General features: G+C 42.0%; 1 protein-coding gene across 3 annotated transcripts in view; it reads left to right on the top strand.

Moving 5' to 3' along the window:
• Positions 1 to 5,586: 5,586 nt before the first annotated feature.
• The window catches only part of LOC125047028 (regulator of G-protein signaling 10-like), a 12,642-nt gene continuing 12,236 nt past the window's right edge, over positions 5,587 to 5,992 (top strand). For 2 of the 3 annotated variants that reach the window (XM_047645057.1, XM_047645055.1), the window contains exon 1: positions 5,587 to 5,715. The gene's annotated coding sequence lies outside the window, so the exon portion shown is untranslated. The remainder of the gene's footprint in view (positions 5,716 to 5,992) is intronic. The other variant, XM_047645056.1, reaches the window with a different exon arrangement.

The following is a 5,992-nucleotide window of genomic DNA, read 5'->3' as shown; positions in this document are numbered from 1 at the left end:
AGACCATACCCAAAACTCGGCCTGGGTCCAGAAGTCACAAAGACGCCTGGTACTTCAATGACGAGATCAGGGAGGTCAACCACAGGGTGAACATGTGCCGAAAACTATTCCGAAGGCAAAGAACCCCTGACAACCTATCCCTCCTAAGGGAAGCTGTCACGGATGCCAAGGAAACTGCCAACAGAGTCAGGCAGGAAAAGTGGCTGGAATGGTGTGAGTCCTTCGACCACCAAACCACCCTTTCAGAGCTGTGGCAACGGGTCAAGCGAGCTACCAGCCGCTCAGCCCCGAGGTGCACCCATCACGACCCCCAAGCAGAGGCTAACAGACTGGCGCACGAGTTCTCTGCGAGAACGAGCAGCAACAGTCTGCCAGCCGAGCTGAGGGCAAGACAAGAGCGTCTACAGCCAGACAGACACGCTCAGATCAGAGAAAGGGCAGCCGAACCCGATAATTTAGACGTTATCTTTTCTCTGAGGGAACTAAGGAAAGCCTATAAAACCAGTTCCAACACAGCCCCGGGCTCTGATGGGATCTCGTACCCCATTATCTCCCACCTAGGACTAGCAGGTGAGCGTGCACTCTTGCAACTCATCAACAAGTCCTGGGAAACTTCCACTCTACCCCAGAGTTGGAAGAGGGCTACCATAGTTCCCGTCCCAAAACCAAAGGAGCCGGGGAAGTACCGCCCCATCTCTCTGCTCAGCTGCCTGGCCAAGACGGCTGAGAGGATGGTACTAAACCGGCTTCAATGGAAAACGGGACCCCCGCACGAACACCTTCACGGGTTCACAAGGGGCATGGGCACAGCACACAGCTTAGCCACGCTCTTAAGCACAATCAGCAAGGGCCCAGCTGTGGTGGTATTCCTTGACCTGGAGAAGGCTTTTGAACTGGCAAGTCCGCTTGCCATTCAGGAAAGCCTGATCCAGAAGGGAATCAGAGGAAAGCTCTTGGCTTGGATAGGTGACTACTTCAGGAACAGGACTGCCAATGTCAAATTCCAGGGTCACCTATCGCAGCACATGCCGCTCGAAAATGGAACGCCACAGGGTGGGGTTCTCAGTCCAGCCCTATTCAACACTTTAATGTCCTGTATCCTCAACATAAACCTCCCAGTGGGGTGCCAGATCATCTCGTATGCAGACGATCTCGCTATCACCTCCACTGGACCACGCAGCCAGAATAAAGCCCAGCGTTGTCTGGACCTCGTGTCAGAGGAGCGTTGTAGGACGGGACTAAAGATCTCTGCTGCCAAATCCAAAGCCATGGCTTTGAGACAGAGAGTTCGAGGCACAAGACTGAAAATCCAGGGAGTGGAATTAGAATGGGTCAAGGACTACCTATACCTTGGGGTAAGGATAGACCGGACCCTCTCCTTCCATAAGGAGGTCCAGTACCTGGTTGACCGAACCAAAGCAAGACTGTCTGTCATGAGAGCAATGACTGGGAGACGCATAGGGGCCAGACACAAAGTACTAAGATCATTCTATGTACATGCTGTCCGGCCCATTGTGGACTATGCCTTAGTCGCTCTAATTGCTGCAAAGAAAAAGCACACAGACAAATTAGAAACAGTCCAAAATGAAGCTGCCAGGATCATTCTGGGTGCCCCGAGGTGGACGAAGGTCCTCAACCTCCTGATGGAGGCAAACCTTCTCCCCCTGGACTCACGAATCGATCTAACGGCAACACAATTTCTGTCAAAGGTCATCCAGGCTCCCAGGAACACAAGCCTAAGACAAAAATTAGTCAGATGCCTCGAACAAGACAACGAGCTCGTTGCAAACAACTCCTGGCTGTCTCATACAGCCAGGGTGTTGATACGCCATCAGCTCAAAGAACAGCTTCTTGCTAAGGGCATGGACTCCCCCCACCCCGACTTTGCCGAAGCCCCGCCGTGGGCACTGAGCCTGATAGAGTTCAACATAGTGAACCTGTCAATGAAAAAGAGCCTATACCCCATGCCTAGCCTAAAGGCAGAAGCCCACAGGGTCATTGCAGCCATCACTCCTCCGGGTAGTAGAACATACTACACGGATGGATCGGTCGATCCCTTGAGCCACACTGCAGGCGCCGGCTTTGCAGCTAGGGATGCCACGCGATCCATGAGGGTAACAGACAACGCCTCCTCGCTACAGGCAGAGGCAGTTGCAATCATGGGAGCCCTAGGCCACGCGTCCCTAAGGGAAGGACACGTGGTCATACACACAGACTCCAGGGCAGCCATTGACTGTCTTCAGCACAGCTCACCCACAGACAACATCTACCTACTGACCACGATTCTCACAATGGCACAGAGAATTCTTGCTCAGGGTAGAAGAATTATCCTCAATTGGGTCCCAAGCCACATCGGCATCAGAGGGAACGAGCTTGCTGACAGACTAGCCGCCGCTGGCAGGGGTATGCCCCCAAATCCCATGACGATAAAACCGAGCCGAAAATTACTTATGGAGAAGTGTGCCTTGGTCGGTCGTACCTTCCTACGGCAGCTCCACAGAGAGGAAACGAGAACCTCCCCCTCGGCCAGCTGGTACTCAGACGCCACAGGCTCTGAACCACTGGCACTCTCTGAAGTAAGCAACAGAGGTACCGAAGTCATTCTTCACAGAATGCGCCTAGGTTACCACTGTGCATGGCAGATTATCCCAACAATCGAACGCGATGAATGGTGCTGCAAGCACTGCGGCGAGCCGAACGCCACACTAGTCCACTACCTAGAAAATTGTAACCATACACAATTCCTGAGACATGGACCGCCCACAACAGCCGCCGTGCTGGTAAAGAGGCTATGCGAAATGCTTACACCATGGCGGCAGGAGCGCTTGCTGGCAATCCCGCCGCCACGGTAAGCACCGAGTGTCAGACAACTCAATGAGACAGCCGTAAAAAAGCTGACACAGGCCGGGCCATATCTAGAAGGCCCGGGCGAAGCTAGAACTTCGCAAACCAAACCCCCCCCCCCCTCTTTCTCTCTCTCTCTCTCTCTCGCTCTCTCTCTCTCTCTCTCTCTCTCTCTCTCTCTCTCTCTCTCTCTCTCTCTCTCTCTCTCTTTTTTTTTTCTCTCTCTCTCTCTCTCTTATGATAATAATAATAAAGATAACAGTGATAGTAATAGTGATAATAATATAATGATAATAATGTTAGTAATAATAGTAATAATAATTAAAATGATAACAATAATAATAATAATAATAATGGTGATTATAATAATAACAATAATAATAATAATAACAACAATAATAATGGTAAAAGTAATAATAATAGTATTGATAATAATAATAATAATGGTAATAGCAATAATAATAGTATTGATAATAATAATAATAATGGTAATAGCAATAATAATAGTATTGATAATAATAATATTATTATTATTATCAATAGTATTAGTACTAGTACTATATTAGTTATAATGATTTTAATAATGATAATAAGTATGATAGTGATAGTAGTTTTAATAATAATATAATAATAATGCTATGAATGATGATAGTAATAATAATTATAATACTACTACTACTGCTACTACTACTACTACTACTAATAATAATAATAATAATAATAATAATAATGATAATAACAATAGTAGAATTAATGATAATAGGAATTATGATGGCGATAGTGATAGCCATAGTGATAATGATAGCCCCGAGGCTGATACTGATGATTCTTTGTTGAATATATCATATAACGGTAGGCTATTGTCTAATGCAATATCAAAAAAGTTATATTAGTCAGATTTTCTTTTACTTGTCCTCTTGTTTGTCACTTTTAGTTTAGCTCTGTATTTTTAGCAACATCAGCATTGCCAATAATATCTAGCTACCCTGTGACCTATCGATCTCACTGTTGCCATCTCCAGCGCTTAAAAGACTGAACTATTTTACGATGTAAGGAATATGTGAGGTATCATTTTCGATAAATAAATATTCAGAGAGAGAGAGAGAGAGAGAGAGAGAGAGAGAGAGAGAGAGAGAGAGAGAGAGAGAGAGAGAGAGAGAGAGAGAGAGAGAGAGAGAGAGAGAGAGACTGACTAAAATGAACAGAACAGAAAGATAGAATGATATGAAGGAAAAAAAGAAAGTGAGAAAGAAAGACAATAAAGAATAAAAAAAAGGAACGAGAAAACACCAAAATGAAACGATAAGAACAGCTGTAGTCTACAACGAACATCCTGTAGAGGAAGAACAGAGATAACATCAGTAAGGAGGAAATGAAGATAGTGATGAATGAAAAGAGAATCGAGGGGAAAAGTATACTCGTTAAGTAGCAATTAATAAAGTATATAAGTATAATGTAAAAAGTAAATAAGTGTAATGCATAAAAGTATAATGTATAAAGTATATAAGTATAACGTATAAAGTATATAAAGTAAAATGCATGTACTGTATATGAGTATACGTAGTGTATACAAGTATATCGAAGTATATACAACTGTCTATATATACTACATTTACTTACATATATTAACACACTTGTATCTATATGATACATAAAATATTGCATTTATGTTCATATAAAACCCATGAACATAAATACAACACAGAAAGTAAATAAAACTAAGAATAAACATGTAAAGTACATATTCATGGTATAGTCAGCTGTTCGACAAGGGAAGGTCCTGAGGGAAGGAAGAGGGAAGGTAGAGGGGAGAAAATGGGAAGGAGAAAGGGGGAGAGTGTAGTTAAGGAGAATAATTCTTTACTGGTGGCCCTTTCTATAGAAGCCTTTGTTGAAGTGGCGAGATAAAATGCGAAGAGAGAGGACTTGGTGTGTGTGTGTGTGTGTGTGTGTGTGTGTGTGTGTGTGTGTGTGTGTGTGTGTGTGTGTGTGTGTGTGTGTGTGTGTGTGTGTGTGTGTGTGTGTGTGTGTATGTGTGTGTGTGTGTGTGTGTGCTGATAAAATGCATACAGATAACTGAGCGATTTTGGAGTCCTGGAAAACTCTTTATTTTTAAAGATTCAAGTCATACTTTATTTCGAAAATCACGCTTAGAGGCACCGACACAGGCGTATGAAAAAAAAAAAAATATATATATATATATATATATATATTCACTGATATTTTTTATTATGTATGGTTATTTTACGTAGCATCTATGGCGTTTATTTTCTTATGAACTGCTGAAAATATACATACACATATGAATATAATATCAATCCATCATATATAACTACACAAAAAATTACAAACTGCAAGAACGACAAAAAAATAATATTAACTATATATAAGAGTTTCACAAAGTGAAAGTACCAGGTTGACCCAATATTTCACTAGGCCTAATGATTCAGTATGTCAGCTTGCTTAGCTAAGTTTCAACGAATTCTTGCAAAATAGTATAAATGTTCATGTTGTATAATTAATATTTATTAATATTTTGGTCTTGAATATGTAAAATATAAAAATAACTTTCTTCCGCTAAAGATAGCGTAATCGTCCCCCTTATTAAGAACACCCTACAACAAAAAAACATACGCATATGATATTTATCATACCATACAATCACTCGGATAAGACAAAAAACAAAAAACCCAAAGAATAAAACATAATAAATAGAAAATAGCATTAAATAGCGAAAAAATAGCGAAAACTCGCTCGCCCAAACAGGAATTTCGTGTTGTTTTCAATGGTGTTAACTTCCTGATAAACGAATGGTAACCTGAGCTATTTTGGAAGAAAAGGGGCAGTCGTTCTGCCGTATCTTGGAAGAGAGTGAGTGAAGTAGAATGTTAAAGTGTTGTATTATTGACTGTATGGTTTTGTGATGAGATACAAGGGGTGTAAAGTGTTTGTTATCGTATGGTTAATAGAGAGTTTGTTGGTAATCTTGTCCTTGGAATGATTTTTTTCTTCGTCTTCGTATTTTGTCTTATGTTCCGGGTTTTCTTCCTTGTTTTTTTTTTTCGTGTTATCATTCATTCGTTGTCTGTTTTTTTTTATGTCATTCATTTGTTTGTTGTTATTCTGTTGGCAGTGATTGCGTGCATAG

This window comes from Penaeus chinensis, chromosome 40, assembly GCF_019202785.1.
Source record: "Penaeus chinensis breed Huanghai No. 1 chromosome 40, ASM1920278v2, whole genome shotgun sequence".
NCBI lineage: Eukaryota > Metazoa > Arthropoda > Malacostraca > Decapoda > Penaeidae > Penaeus > Penaeus chinensis.
This window is presented reverse-complemented; position numbering and strand designations above follow the sequence as displayed.